The sequence below is a fragment of the Ursus arctos genome, unplaced genomic scaffold (genome assembly GCF_023065955.2).
Source record: "Ursus arctos isolate Adak ecotype North America unplaced genomic scaffold, UrsArc2.0 scaffold_5, whole genome shotgun sequence".
NCBI lineage: Eukaryota > Metazoa > Chordata > Mammalia > Carnivora > Ursidae > Ursus > Ursus arctos.
Genome location: NW_026623067.1, coordinates 24,279,623 through 24,296,198, shown reverse-complemented (window position 1 = coordinate 24,296,198; position 16,576 = coordinate 24,279,623). Strand labels below are relative to the sequence as shown.

The 16,576-nt window shown below is 39.6% G+C and overlaps 1 protein-coding gene across 13 annotated transcripts in view; it reads left to right on the top strand.

Annotated features, from left to right (window-relative positions):
* Positions 1 to 16,576, top strand: part of ZNF608 (zinc finger protein 608) — a 745,410-nt gene that overhangs the window by 471,029 nt on the left and 257,805 nt on the right. The window lies entirely within an intron of this gene.

Below are 16,576 nucleotides of genomic sequence, written 5' to 3'. Positions count from 1 at the left end.
ACATATATTATGAAATGATTAGCACAATACGTTCAGTTAACATTTATCCTCTTGTATAAATAGAATACAAGGAAAATAAAATAAGAAATAAAGACAAAATTCTTGTAATAGAAGCTCTTAAGATTTTCTCTTAACAGCTCTCCTGTATACATATAGCAGTATGAGCTACAGTCATCATGTTAAATGCTACACCCATAGTACTTGTTTATTTTATAACTGAAAGTTTGTACCTTTCGATCACCCTCCCACCTTCCTCCAATCCCCCTGCCCTCCATCTTTGGTAACCCCACGTCTGATCTGTTCTTCTCTGTTACATTTTTTTAAAAGATTCTGTATAAGTGAGAGCATACAGTATTTGCCTTTTTTGTCTGACTTTTTCACTTAGCGTGATGACTTCAGGGTCTACACATGTTGTCACAAATGGTAGGATTTCCTTGTTTTTATATGGGCGAATAATATTCTGTGTGTGTGTATCATAATTTATCCATTGATGGACACTCAGGTTGTTTCCATGTCTAAGGTATTGTAAGTAATGCTGCTGTGAACATAGGGGTGAAGGACTTTTTTCAAGTTAGTGTTTTCATTTCCTTCAGATATATTCCTGTGGAATTTCTAGACCATATGGTAGTTCTTTCTAATCTTTAGAGTATTCTCCATATGGTTTCCCCCCGTAGTGGCTCTACAAATTTACATTGCCTAACAGTATAAACAGTGTGCAGGGGTTCCCTTTTCTCCACACCCATGCCAGCCTTTCTCTCTTGTCTTATTGATGGCCATTTTATTTTATTTTATTTTTTTTTAAAGACTTTATTTTTATTTATTTGACAGAGATAGAGACAGCCAGCGAGAGAGGGAACACAAGCAGGGGGAGTGGGAGAGGAAGAAGCAGGCTCCCAGTGGAGGAGCCTGATGTGGGGCTCGATCCCTTAACGCCGGGATCACGCCCTGAGCTGAAGGCAGGCGCTTAACCACTGTGCCACCCAGGCGCCCCATGATGGCCATTTTAATAAGGTGCAAGGTAGTATCTCATTGTAGTTTTAATTTGGTTTTCCTTAACGAGTAGTGATGTTAAAGATCAGGATGGTCTATTTCTAGTTTAACTTCACTCTTAGACTGTAGTCCCTCTGGAGTTAAATTGAAAACTTGGGGTTTTTATCAGAACCTTATATGTGTCTAAACTATTGAATAAACAGGATGTAGAGACTTTGGGTATAAAGATTACAGTGTTTGTGCTTTTAGTAGTATATCATAGAACAAGGAAGTCATTTATGCAGGTCAAAATGATATGTATTTACAATTGTTTCATAATTTGAACTGAAAGAAAATTTAGCCAGAGCCTTCTAGCTGAAACGAATTTAGGAAAATACTGTAAATATTTTTAAAAAACGTAAAGATGGATACAATCTGTGAACACATAGAGGTTCCGAGTAGATAAACTGGAACTGCAAAAAGGTCAAATGGAAATTTGAGAAATTGAAGGTCATAGCAACAGATTGGACGATGAGGAAAGATCTGTGAACTTGCAGATAAGTCAGTAGAAATAAACCAAAACAAAGCCCAGAGTAAAAAACAACAAAAAACAAAAAAAACCATTGACCTCTTTATTATAGGACAATATCAAGACATCAGCCATACCTGTATTTGGAATCATAGGATTGGGGGGAGGGGGAGATTGCATTAGAGAAAAGTATTTGGAGAAAAATGAGTGAAACATTTTCCAAATTAAAAAAATTTATGAAAGCTTAATTATTTATTGAACATAAAAGCTCAGTATGATTTGCAGGGTGAACTTTTCTTACCTAGCAAACTGATTTGCCATTTGAAAGTGGGTTTTTAAACTTTATTGAGATATAATTGACCAAAACAAGTATGCATATTTTAAGTATGCAATTCAGTAAGATTTGATATGTGAAGATACCCCTCCAAATTCACTTCTGCCCATTTGTAATTTCTCTTCCTAGTCCCTCTCCCTGGTTCCAGGCAACCAATGATCTGTTCTGTCACTAAGGGTGAGTTTACGTTTTCTAGAATTTTCCATACATGGAATAACCATGGTATGTACTTCTTTTTTGATTTTTTCTTTTACGCATATGTTTTGGAGGCTGACCTATGTTGTTGTATCTGTCGGTAGTTGGTTCTTATTTATTGCTAAGTAATACAGTTCTCTTTAATGAATTATTAGAAGCTAGTAGAATTAGGGTGTGGTGCTAGAAGGGTGTTTGCCTCTGGCAGAAGAGTGAGGACATGACTTGGGAAGGGCCTCGAGGGAAGTTTCTGTAGTGTGCTTGCTGTTTATAGGGTGTGCACATTTGTCAGAACCCATTCGACTGTATTCTTAAGATAGATGCATTTCACTGTGTGTAATTTCTATATCCGGAGAAGGAAAAAGGCAGGGAAGGAAAAATAACCAGGGGCACTGCCCAATTGTCATCCTCGTTTGTTGATAATCTTGTGTGCTTGAGTTTGAGATTTATTTTTCACCTTTCTGGTTAGCCAGAAGTACTATCTTTGGACATATTTTTAAGGCATTTCCCTGTGATTTTACTCTTTTGTGAAAGCAAATTTAAGAAAAGTGTATTTTATGACAGTCTTTATCAAAACACTACAGCAGTCCTTACTTCTCCTGGGCTGTTCCTATGGAAATGAAATGAAACTTAGTATATCTCTGATAATGCCCAATATGTTATATATTAGGTTGGAGTTGCTAATGTTGAGGCACCATATCAATAACTTTTTCCTTTAGTAGTAAAATGTGATAAAGTATCTTGCATCCCTTCCATCAGAGTGCCTTAAATTTTGTCATAAAAATGAAGAGACAGGGTGCCTGGGTGGCTCAGTCCCTTAAGCTTCTGCCTTCGCCTCAGGTCATGATCTCCGGGTCCTGGGATCGAGCCTCACATCTGCTTCTCCCTCTCCCTCTCTGATCTCTCTCACTTTTGTGCTCTCTCAAAAAAATTTTTAAAAATCTTAAAAAAAAAAAAAAAAAGACATTCATACTATTCCAACTAATTGGCATATTTTTATTGAATGGCAATTAATGGAAGTTTGGGCATTCATTTATTCAGAGTTTTCTTAACTTTCTTTTAGAGTAGGTGCAAGATTTTTTTGTGCTTTACCTACTCCCAGATACCTGTGGTCTTTCTAATAATAAATACTGGTTTGTGTAGAAAAGCGGTTACATTCTATATGTGACTCGGTATACATAAGAAACATACTATATTAGGCTATATATAATTAAGCTGGGAATATTACTGAATATGCTCAATGTTATACTCAATATTAAGGTATATATAAGTGAAGCCAAGTGTGTCAGCTTTATCAGAACCTGCTGGTGCCTGGACCAGCTCTTGTAACAGACCCTTTTCCGAGTATGTTCAGTCTGCTGTTTCATTTAAATACCATTCATAACAACAGAGAAAAAAAATGTACAGTTTAGCATTCAAGTGTATTTGAAGAGTAATCAGACAAATCTATAGTGCCCCTGGCTTGAGTTTTGCTTCTGTAGGGTTTGGATCATTATGACTTTACAATTCAAACTCAGGACAATCCTCGCCATTTAGTGGTAATTTATCTCCAGACCCACTCTTCTTGCCTCAAAATTCCATCATCCGATTCTCTGAATCATTCAGGATGGGACCAAGACCCTCAGTGCTGTGACACTTTCATGCTACTGGGAAATCCAGCATCACTGTTTTGAATAGAAGAAACTCTGCGGAGCCTACTTCCCTTGGTCCTAGAAAACTTTCAAACCCCTTGGCTTATGGGCTCCTCTGAAGAATGGCCCTTTTTTTCCTTTTCTTTTTTTAAGGGTGGAGAGGGGCAGAAAGAGAATCTTAAGCCACATACCACACCCAGCATGGAGTCCGGCGCAGGGCTCAATCTCAAAACCCTGAGATCGTGACCTGAGCCGAAATCAAGAGTTGGACACTTAACTGACTGAGCCACCCGGGCGCCCCAAGAATGGCCTCTTTCTGTACCCTGACCTTGCTTCTGCTTCTCTCCCCTTTGCTCACCACTCCAGTTGCTCAGATATTCTCTCTGACCCTAGGGGCTGACAAACTCGTTGTGTTCTGGTACTTAGAATATTCTTCCTCAGATAATCCATCCACAAGGCTGGATATTTCTTATCCCTGAATCTCATCTTAAATATTACTTCTTTTTGTCTTTTCTCCGCTTGATTGAAGTATAATTTACAAACACACACCAATATTAAAGGTATACAATGTGATGTTTTGAGATACATAAACATCGTGGCAATGAGCAGCTCAGTCAAGGTGATTTAACATATCCAGCACCTCATATAGTTATCATTGTGTGTGTGTATGTATGTATATGAGTGAAACCTTCTCTGAACCCCCCCTTGTGTTATGGCCCTCTTTCTACTTCCAGTCATTTTTTATAATGTTACTTGTATCATTACCTGTATTGTTGTGTTTGTGAAACTCCTAACTCTTCCCGCATTTGTCTCTTGGCTTGCTTGCACATTTTCTGTCTTCCTCTATTGAACTAGCGTTGTGCATTGCACAACTCCAGGGGGTCCTGTTGCATTGTGGTTTTATGTGAACAGTGCCCCCCAGAGCAGGGCTGGATAAACGTGCACAGCCTCCCACAGAGGCCCTCCATAACAGCCAGAGCTCTTGCGAAACGCTGTTATTCTTAGTCCCTAAAACAGTGCCTGGCACACAGCAGGTTCTCCGAAAATATTTGTTGAAAAATGAACTCCTGAATTGATGCTTTCAAGCGGCTAAGGGAGTTAGTGAATTTTTTTCAGCCAGAGCTTTTCCATTTGTGTTCATGTGCTGATTTCTTTCAAAAAGCAAAAACAAAAACAAAAAACAAAACCCAAAAAACAAAATACAAAAAAACCCCACCACCGCCAATAAAAAACCAAACCCTACATTGAATACACAGTGAAACTAACCAAATTTCTAATAAAAATCACAAAGAATCAGTGACTTAACTGAATTGCTTAAGAATGATGTGCTCTTGTTACTGATACTTGAGTTTAATATTAATGATTATGGGCAGAATGTATTTCTTTATCTTTGCCATTAACATTTGGGTATGTATTTGTGTTTAATCATTAATGACTGATGTGCTGCCAGTATGGGATATTACCCGTCTTTATAAATCTTTTGGGATAAGACCACTTTGTTAGGTAGATTAGATTTCAAAATAATTTATGTGAGTCTTTGAAATGAGAAATATTCCTCATTCTCAAACACTAAATATGTTAATGAAAAATAATACCACATTTTATTTAAAAGGAAGTAGAACATTTTCTTCTAGAATTCCAAGTGCACACAATATACATGCACTTGGCACCTCTAGATTGGTGAACTTAATGTTAACAGGCCAGGATGATAAAATTTAAACTAGTTTCTCTGCTGTGTAGCGTCTGTTAATTCACTGTTAGCATAAAGATCCTGCAGGAAATCTTTTCCACAGTTTTCCGAGCAGCTTTTAAACACCGCAGGGTGGGATTTTTTTTTTTCCCCCATCCTTTCTGGTCTTTAGACGCAGGGCTTGAAGGCACATGAGCATTTGGGGCCGAGGAGGGGAGGCTGTCCCATCTGATGAGTAATTGATCCTACAGACACACATTTCCCTCCCTGGAATTGACAACCACCACGAAAAGCCAATCCTTTCCCCTTCTAAGCCCATCTACAAAATACAGATGCTGCAGCTCGTGTATTTAAAAAAAGAAAAAAAAAGAAAAGAAATCGACATTTTATTACACTTTGGCATTTCTGCCTTTTTCTCTGTGGTATCATTTGAAGTCTGCTTTTTACAACAGAAGTTGAACAAATGAATCCTTCTGTCCTCACTTGGAGTTGTCAGCGGTGCTTCGGTGTGAGATGGAATAAATTGCCAAGCCCTTTCATCTTCTATAATCAGCTCCGCGCAGCTGAGAACACCCCCAGCCCCGCGCTCCGCCCCTGCCAGGGCTCGCTCCGCCCAACAGGGAGTGAAGTGGACTGACTTTGCTTCCCTCCTTGCTTGCTCCCTTGCCTCTCCCACCTCCTTTCTCCCTGCCTGCACGACTAATGTGCCATCTATATTCTGGAGGAGAGAAGTTTTAGGGAGTAGCATCATTTTTTTCAAGGCATGTCTGACCTAGGCATGTTTTGGGTTTTTGTTTGTTGTTGTTTTTTGTTTTTTCCCACCCTCTAACGCGCTCAAGAGTAGCATGATTGTTGTCCTACACCTGCTCACCTGATGTACAGATGGGAAGATGCTGGGGTGGGGGTGGGGGGCAGCCTTGAACTGTACCTTGACCATGCCAGAGTGCTTTGATTTTCAAAGCAGAGAAACTCCACGTTTATATTTATGTGAGCCGGTCAGGATATCCAGGAAGATGAACTCACTGCAGATGCTCTCTTTCTAGCTCCCAGAGTAGGTGGGAATCTACTAGGGAACAAAGCAGAGGGTAGGGCTTGATGGAGGGGCCAGGGACAAATACCTGCTAGTCGGGGGGGGGGGGGGGGGGCTTTGTTGTTGTTTTATTTGTTTTGCCAGGAACTGATTCCTATTTCGGACGATCCCTCGTCTCTTTCCTCTTCCGTGTGCTTCTGGGGACGGGGGAAGGATTGTCAGTCGCTGACTCCTACTCCTCCCCCTTGTCCTCCTCTTCTTCCTACTAGGCTGTCCTGCTGATGCTCGCTGAGCCAGTGGTTACTAGGCATCTGGCTCTGGTGTAAATGCCTTCAGTGTATTAGCTCAGTTACTTGTGCAACGAGATGATGAGACAGGTACAATTGATTGCCTCCATTCTTCGGATGAGGATACTGAGGCACAGATTGGCTGAACCATTCACTGGATGGCACACTAGTCAGGGGTGGGACTGAGATCCAGATCTGGGTCCCGTGTCTTCAGACTTGTGCTTTTATCTGGCACACTCCAGTATTGCTCTCAGCGCAGGCAGGTGGGCTGTGTCTCAGCCTCCTGGACAAAGAGGTTAGTTCAGGCTTGGGTCCGTCGCCCAGTGGGAGCGCGATGGTGCAGGTGCAGAGGTGCTCATGCAGGCTTCCGCCGCGGGTTGCTAGGGAGCGGCATGCCCATCACACGTGAAGGTGAAACTCTAATGATATTTATTGAATTGTGGTCTAGCTGTCCCTAAATTCAATTTACATCAGGATGTTTTGTTTTTTGCTTTAATGTGAGACAAAAGGTTCCTTTTGTTTGCTTAAGCCAATTGCGTTTGGATTTCTCTTACGGAGGGAAGAAATGTTACTGAGTGATAGAGGGGGAAAAAGCAGAATTTCTAAAGATTCCTAAGTAATGCTGGATGCTCCCCCTCTTTCTGAGCCTGCTGTAGCCTCTTCCCCCTCCCCCCCCCCATGACACTATTGAAATCCACATTATCCCTCTGAAAATGATAGGGTCCACTCACCTAAGCTGTCTGCTTCTTAAAACTAAAAAGAGCCTTTTTGAAATGAGAGGGTGTGCTGGCCTGGAATTGTGTATTGATCTTTTACATTTCAACTTAGAAATTTAAATTTTATCTCAAGGGGAAAGGAACTAGAAATGAATTCATGTTTTCCAGCCACTTTCTGGTGAGGGATCAACCACACTTGGAAACGAATTATAACAACAGACCAGAAAAGACAATGCCCGGGGAATGTGTCTGGAGAGCTGGTGGGCACCAACAGAAGGGAAATTATTTCTCCTTGGACTTTCATTCATATTAGCTCTTTTCTCAAGACCAAACTCTCTCACTTTTTAAATAACTCTGGCACTATGCAGATATGTGGGGAGTCTACAATGAATATCTCTCATTGCGACCCTTTAGTTGTCCACGACAGAATGCTCCCAGTTGGGATTATGGAAAAGGGCAAAATGATGGCTGTTTGCCCAAGTTTTGCAGAACTGCCTTGTTTTATGGGAGGGAGTTGTGTTGTAATGACCGTGTATTGTAGCCCCCAGCACAGCTGACTTTTCTGTGATGGTTAATTTTATATGTCAACTTGACTAGCCACGGGGTGCCCAGATTAAACTTGATTTCTGGGTGTGTCTGTGAAGATGTTTCTGGATGAGATTAGCATCTGAATGATGGGCTCCACAAAGTAGATTATCCTTCCCAGTATGTGTGCATCACTCAGTCTCCTGAGAGCCCCCATAGAACAAAAAAGCAGAAGAGAAGGAATTTTCCCCCTTTTTTCCTGCCTTCCTCCTGGACATCTTATTTTCTCTTACCTTCAGACTGGGATTGATACCATTGGCTCCCCTGGTTCTCAGGCCTTTGGACTTGGGCTGAATTACACTACTGGCTTTATTGCGTTTCCGGCTTGCAGATGGCGCATCATGGGACTTACCCTCCATGATACTATGAGCCAATTCTTCATAATGAATCACCATATATAGAGAATACGTATTATATATAAAATATGTACATGTTATACAAATGTCTATAATGATATACACACATCTACCCAGATGTATATGGAATACGTATATCTTATGCATAATATGTAATAGGGATATATACTATATACATTTTACATATAATTTATCCTCTTAGTTCTGTTTTTGTGGAGGATCCTTAAATTAATTAAGTACTTCCAGCATCAAGCCTTTTTAAACAACTTCATGCACGTGATTTTGTTTAAACTTATTTTGTTCTGTGAGACAGGTATTATTACTGTCATGCCCATTTTACAGTTGTGGAAACCAAGGCACGGAAGTATGAAATAACTTTAGCAGTTAGCATTCCCCCAGGTTTGAAGTGGTAGTACAAGGATTTGGCCCAGCATTTAGCTCCTGAAGCCCCCCATTAACCACTGTGTGAAGCTGACTCCTTTTGCAGACGACACCTCATGAATATTTGTTGAACTGAACTGAAGTTTTCACATTCACCATGTGGCTTGGCTAGCAAGAAAACGGGCCTTTTGTGTTAAGAAAAATAAATTCACCCTGAGGTTATGAGAAGCAACCACAGTCAAAATTCCTCCATTCTCCTGAGGCTTTGATGACCTTAAGATAACTCTAGTCCGCAGAATTACTTTACTGTCATTAGCATACATAATTAAATATTTGTTAGGAAAATTAATATATTTAAATTTGTTTAAAATGAAGCTGACCACTAATAGCTCTGCTCATCAGTAGAGACTTCATGTTATTTTACAGCTTAAGAACATTTTAATGGCCAATAAAATTGCTCCCTAGATCCTAGCAGTGTTCAGATTTTGAAATTATGGCTGGAAATACTGTTAATCATTCCTAAATTACCAACTGCTCACTATTAACCTCTAAATTGTCTAGCTGATCTGTACATTTGAGAAAAGTAATAAATATGACTTCCCCAGAGGTAGATTATAGGCAGGACAGGTATGCTTTATACATTCGTATATATATTTAATGCAAAGATGGCCAGAGCATGGAAAACAATTCTCCTGTCTCTGTATGGATATCTTCGAATATAAGTCTATGTATTTAGCTAACTCGGAGGGAAGGGATCAAAAGATTTGACCATTGTAAAGTTGACTCCAGTAGTGGTATTATTCAAATGTTTCCCTATATAAATAGAGTTTTATCAAGTTTCCAAAATATATCTATTTCTATTTTCCTTACTTAGCGTGTCTGTTTATGGACAGATGTTTAGTTATGCATTTCCACTATAAAATATGGCAGAACAGTAGGCCTTTGAATAGATCTCTGATCATTTGGAGATTAAACATCAATTAAGACTGTTCATCTAAGCTTAAATTATTCCATCAAACCCTTTCTAGCTGTAAGTCAAAATGGGAGAAGGGTAAAAAAAGACCGTGATTGTAAGAAGATGTTATGGCCTCTGTATATGAATATAAAGTAATGTATTCTGAGCTCTCAGGATGGAGAGGATGATACTCTTGAATCATGCTTTGCAAACGCATTTAAATACACGAGCAGCACCGTGTAGTCAGTTCCAATCTGGCTAGATCCATGTTGAGATTGGGGTAACTCTTCTAACCACTTTGGGGGATATTTTCTATGATTGTAAAAAAAAAAAAAAAAAAAAAATCAGACTAAAGATCCATTGTTTTATCTGGCTAACTGTATTGACTCTGAAAATGCCACGATCATTTTAGAACGCCTTTAACTTGAGTTGACTCAACATTATAAAATGTTGGTTCCATGCAAGATAATGTGCTTGGTGCTACAGGCAGTACAAAGATCATCAAACGTAGATGTTATCTTTAGGAGTTTGCTGAAGGGGGGCAGACGGGCGCAAGTTAGTCATGAAATGGACGTGTGTGATGAAAGAGGTGCACGATCTGTTAGGAACAAAGCAGAAGCAGAGAGTGATTTTTTTTTTTTTTTTTTTCCGATGAAGTGAAGGCAATGTGGCTACAAGGAAGTAATAGTAATTGAGGCAGACAGACATTTCGACGTGGGAAGAGGTGGTGGTGAGGATGTCCCATGAATGCCATATCTTTTCTCATCAACTCCTGAGACCTTTTGGGGATGAGGAAAGGGGCACAGAGCATCAAGATCAGGAAGAGTACAGACTCATAGGAGGCTCACATCCCAGCAATTTCTATTTGTGTGACTCTAATCCTCACATCTACTATTTGGCTTCTTTCTGTGATTTCTTTAAATCACAGTAAATATACTCCATTTTACTTGGCTCACTAATGTCTCTAAGCCTCCTGTTCTGGTTTATGAAATAGTGAAACACTTAGTAAGTATCACACAGAAACAGCCAACCCTTAGCAACTCACAGCCTAGGCCTTACTCTTTTCCTGTTAGGGGCTGGCTTGCTGTTCCTGCAGACCTGACTCAGTAAGGCAGGGGCGATTTGTAGATGTTCAGATGTTAGCACTGCAAGAGTGGCCAGAATTGGAGGCTCACACCTTGAGACCCTCCCATGTTGAGACCAGTGCTGGATACAGCCCAGGCTTCCAAGTCCAGGGTTATTCCTTTCATACCTTGTGGTGTGCTAGTGAGTCGTAGATGAAAATGTGTTGGAGGCAGAACCCACAAGGACCCATCACTTTGTCCTTGTGCTGAGAATGTGCTCCATTTATCGCTATATTTTAATTCAGATGTTGGGTAGACATGCCCTTTGCCCTTTGTAGACACCACATCATCTCTTATTTATCCCAAGGAATACAACATTTATAGTTAACCTACAACTATAAATACCCATTAGGTTATTACAGTGCTAATTGAATTTAATTTGTTACGAATGAGAAACTGTCGCTATCTGAATTGAAGTAATTTCTAGAAAGCTGGCCAGCTGCAGCCAGATTCTTTATCTGTGGTCAGTATCCTCTCCTGGCCCTATATTTCTCATCATTTTAAGTCCATAAAGGCTCAGGAATCTTTGAGAACAATCTTTCTGTACAATCTGTTCTGTTAGAGTTATGTTATTAAATTTCTCACAGTAAACATTACATTACAAAAATGATTGTTTTCAGTGACAAAATAGAGGGTTTCAGCCTTATAATCGTCCCCCCCCCCACTGTCATGCCTTCATAATTATTTTTAGCACCAGAAGGGAATTTTGTCATTGCCATCTAAAAATAATACTTTGCTTCATCAAAACTGATAAAGACACAAACTTGAATGCTTCCTCATTCATCCTTCGTACCATTTCTCTCAGAAGTTTCTTGATTTTCTTGGTCATCTTTAAATGTGATCTTAAAATTGTACTTGCAGCTCAGTTCACCAATGACAAAGGTAAATGGAAGAATAAAAGGAGTTACTGCCGAGAAAACAGTCCACAATCGAACAGTGGAGTAGCATGTTCTTAGTTTCATGGAGTACGTTCTGTGACTCAGGTGGGGCTGGATCCAGACGCAGAAAACTTACAGCCCTCAAATCTTGATGTCCGTAAGAATCATTAGGATGTTGGTCAAAAATACAGATTCTGGCCTCATCCCCAATGTGTCCAGTGTGGTAGATTTGGGTGGGAAGCAGGAATCTGTGTGTTTTTTTTAAAACTTCATCAGATGGTTTTGGTACAGTTGGTTTGCAGAATATTTTGGAGAAAAAATGCAAAAGTGGCTACTCATAATTAGCCCCTTTATATCCAATTTGAGGGTTTTTTTTTTTTTTATTAAACTAAAGCTATAGGGGAAGAGTGCGTTTCTTTTGTGACTTGTAATGCAGATCTAAATCTGCAATTGAGAAAAACACTTAAGTGCCCACAGTTTCCTGTGATTTGTCCTTTCATTGACTTTACGAACCAACCAGAAGCCCTTTGAAGATTTCCAATAGGCTGTGGACCACACTTTAAAAATCACTTTTCTCAGCTGTCTCAAAATTATGGCAGAATGCCCAGAAACTGATATTTAACAACCATGGAAATATATCTGCTTGAAATCTTACAAGTAAAAACAACTTTGGGAAGCCAGTTTCCACTTCATTATTTGGCACTGGATAAAAGTTTCACATCCACATTGGAGATCCACATTCAAAGACAGAGATACTTCAATATTCACGTTAATTTTATTTACTTAAAAATAACAGCCCAAGAATGTGCAGCTGATGTTGACCTCTGGCGGCGTTTGGTTTGTTCATGCCCTCTCTTGGCTGTGCCGATGATCATGTCTGCATCCTTTGGACATACTTAAGAGGAGCCACACAGACTACAGTCTAATTATAGAAAAGTAGAAAAGCATAAATTTCTGCCTGCAAATGCCGAAATCTTTTAAAGTGAACAAAAGTTACGATTGCTCAAATTTAAAAGCAGTAAGTGGATAAGCAAATCCTTTTAGAAGATCAAATGATGTAGCCTCAGGTGATTTCTATATTTTTATATTCTTAAATATTTTTATTGGAGTGTAACTGACATGCAATTAACTACACAAGATCACAGTGTATAATTGTGTAAGTTTTGACAAAGGGTACACTTGTGCATCACCACTGCAGTGAAAGTAATGAACTTACCCATCAGTTTCCTAAGTTTCTTTGTGCCCTTTTGTTCTCTCTCCATCTCTGTTCATCGTCACATAAACACTGATTTATCTTCAGTCTCTACACAATACTTGTTTCCTAAAATGTTATGTAAATGGAGTCATACAGTATGTACTTTTTGGTCTGACTTCGCCTATTCTGCAGAGTTATTTCCAAATTCATCCATGTTGGTGGTTATGTCATCTGTACGCGGTAGTATACTTGGATTTCTCTTATCCCAACCCCGTGTTGTTGTTGTCATGTAGCTTACTTTTACATATGTTAAAAGACCCTCTACAATACTGTTATTTTCCTTTAAACAATTGTCTCCTACAGAGATTTAAATGATAAGAAAAAAGTATAATTTAACTATTTCCAGGTTTTTAAGCTTTCCCTTGAGTCTTCCTACTTGACCCATAGATTATACAGAAATCCGTTGTTCAGCTTTAAAGTGTTGGGAGATTTTTCTGTTATCTTTCTGTTGAGGATTTCTAGTTTTGTTCCATTATGGTTGAGTAATGCACTTGGCATAATTTCAATTCTTCTACATTTGTGGACCAAGATATGGTGGTGCATCTTGGTATGTATTCCATGGACACTTGAAAAATGTGTCATCTGCTCTTCTTGGGTGCAGTGTTCTATAAAGACTGATTTGATCCTGTTGGTTGGTGTTGAGTTCTGTGTAGCTGCTCTATCCATTGTTGAGAGCATAGTGTTGATGTATTCATTGTGGGTTTGTCTAATTTTTAGTTTGATCAGTTTTGCTTCATGTATTTCACAGCTCTGTTGTTTGTTACATAAGTTGTCTTTGTACTTTGACCCCTTTATAATTATGTAATGTTTGTCCTTGGGGCTGGTGATTTTTTTTTTCTCTGAAAGTTACTTTGATATTAAGGTCACCACTCTTTCTTTTTATTAATATTTACATGATATAATTTTAATAGCCTTTTACTTCCAGCCTGACTATATCATTATATTTGGAGTGAGTTTCCTGTAGACAGCATAAAAATCTACTCTGTCAGTCTCTGTCTTTTAAATAATGAGTTTAAACCACTTAAATTTAATGTGATTATTGGTATGTCATGGTTCAAGTCTGCCATTTTATATTTTGTTTTTGTTTGTTCTCTCTGTTTGAGCTTCGTGCCTGATCTTTGATGACACCTTAGGGGGTAGACTTGTTCCTGGTTGGTCAGGATGAAAAACCTGGTTCCCTTCTTGGCCTTCTCTGATACCGCCCCCAACAAGGGTGTCGTAGTGCCTCACAACATTGGAGACCTAGGCTTTGCACTGGGCCCTTGCTAGTGTTGATTCAGTGAGGCTATAGTTTTTGTCCGTGATGTCTTTCTGGAGTAGAGAGGCTGTTGTTGAAAATTTTCTGTCTTGCTATGCTGCCCTTTTGTGATCTTTTGGCTAGAAAGAGGAGATTTTGTTAACATTTTTGTTTGTTTGCACACGTTGGTATGTTGGGCTTGTCACTGTTCAGCAACAAGTCCGAGGCACAGTTGTTCCTTGGGTCATCAGTTCTGCAGCTGGTCTGCCTTCTGGTTTTTGCCTTTCAGAGTCTTACGTTTGTTTCATGTATACTGTCCAGGGTTTGTGGTCGAAGGCAGCAGGAGAAATGAGGAAAAATCAGCATCTGTTTTGATGGAGTGCTTTTTATTATTATTAGGGGTCTATTTTTCTGCTTTTTTGTATACCCGGTAATTTTTTTTTTGGATGCCAGACTTAATTTTCAACTTATTGGTTGCTGGATATTTTGTATTCCAGTAGATATTCTTGAATTTTGTTCTGGGACTCATTTAAGTTACTTGGAAACAGCTTAAGCTGTTTGGATCTTATTTTTAAGAGATTGTAGACAGGACTAGAGCAGTGCTCAGTCTAGAACTAATTATCCTCCAGTGTTGAAGAAAGACCCTTCTGTGTACCCAGTGCCCCATAAATCTTGATTTTTTTTTTTTCCCCATTCTGGCTATAGAAACAGGCACCATTCCCAGTACCATGTTAAGTGCTGGGTACTAATTTCTTACTCTTGTGGGTGTTGCTTTCCCTAGCCTTGGGCAGTTTCTTCACATGCATGCATAGATCGTACTCATTTGAATACTCCAAGGGACCCTCTGTTGATCTCCAGAGTTCTGTCTCTATACACCTTTCTTTTGTCTGGTATTCTGACTTGCAAACTAACCACCTTGGTTACTCTGACCTCTCAGCTCTGTATCCACAATTCAAGGCTTCTGCTGGGCTCTCCCTTGGTTTTCCCTCCCTGCACTGAAGCCTGGAAACACTCTCAAGGCAATAAGCTGTGGCAATCATAGGGCTCATCTTCTATTTTTCCCCATCTCTGTGGGATCACTGTTTTTCATTGACTAATGTCCTAGTGAAAACTTGTTTTATATGGGTTTTGTTTTGTTTTGTTTTTTTCATTATTTCAGGTGGGAGGGTAAATCTGGTCCCTGTTACTCCTTTATGGCCAGAAGCTCAATATCTGTTTATGACGTTCGCAAAGTGTGTGACTGGAATAAATGAGCTCGCAGCCTGCCTCTAGCTCCTTTATCCTATGATTCTCTAGTTTGAAGTTCAGGTCTGTGGAGTGGATAAAGTCATTGCTTTCACTTCTTATATGTGGAACACTTAATCATAGGACACACTTTTAAAAACTAACTTAAATAGATTTGCTAAGTGCTGGTTACTGTTCTAAGGCCACAATCCCTTATCTGCACCCCTTGGGAGCCAGTTTTGTATTTTTCTATTTTAAAAAGGTGCATGTACCAAATATAACTTTATACCCCAAGTTGAGTCTGAGGCAGCACTCCGTAATCAAATGCATTCATGTTTCTGTAGCAAAACCATGAGTATTAGCACTAAGGATAAATAAGGATTATATATAGCCTAATTTCAGTTTAGATCAAGATTTGCTGCCAACTAAGTTTGTCATTTTTTTAAAGGTTTTTAGCTATTTGGTTTGAGAATTTTGGATGAGGAATGATATATTAACTCATGTAGTTCTCAAAATCATCCTTTAAAATAGGCAGTATACTAAAGACCATTTTGCAAATGAGGGAATAAAGCATAGGGAATTAAGTAACTTGCCCAAGCTCACGGAGACAGCAAAAGGTAGACCCAGGGTTCAAATCCAGTGTCCTGGCCTCAGAATCCTAGTTCTTAACCATTACGTCTTACTGCCCCTCCTCAAGGAGCATCCCCCTTGGGCCTTTCAGGAAGTCAAGCCTGACTTTCAGTAGTCTTCGTGGCGGAGGGCTTCTTGGGCACTAGGTGATCTGAACTAGGAGGCACATTCTGTGCCACATGGTCTAAGGATATACCTTTATACTGGGCTCAGATCCCGGGTGGACTCTTGCATGTGTTACGGAAGCTCTTGCATATCCTTCAGGTATACATCAGGATGTTTGGGTGCCTACTCTGATCTGAACCCAAGACTGATGTCACCTGAGTTCTGTGTCTGGGATGCCACATTATCTAGTAGTTCTCTAACATGGAAGGCAAATATTTTAGGATGGGTTTTCATTGTATCCATACTTAAAAGTTGGCTTCTGACTATCTTTGCTGAAGGCCCAGTTTCTTATAATCACGTTTCAAGTGGTCCCACGCTCCTTTTTAGGAGCTTCGCTTCAAATCCATTTTGCCTGTACAAGTTGTGTCCTGTAAAGAGCTCATGACGAAGAGGGTAACTGGGTGCCAG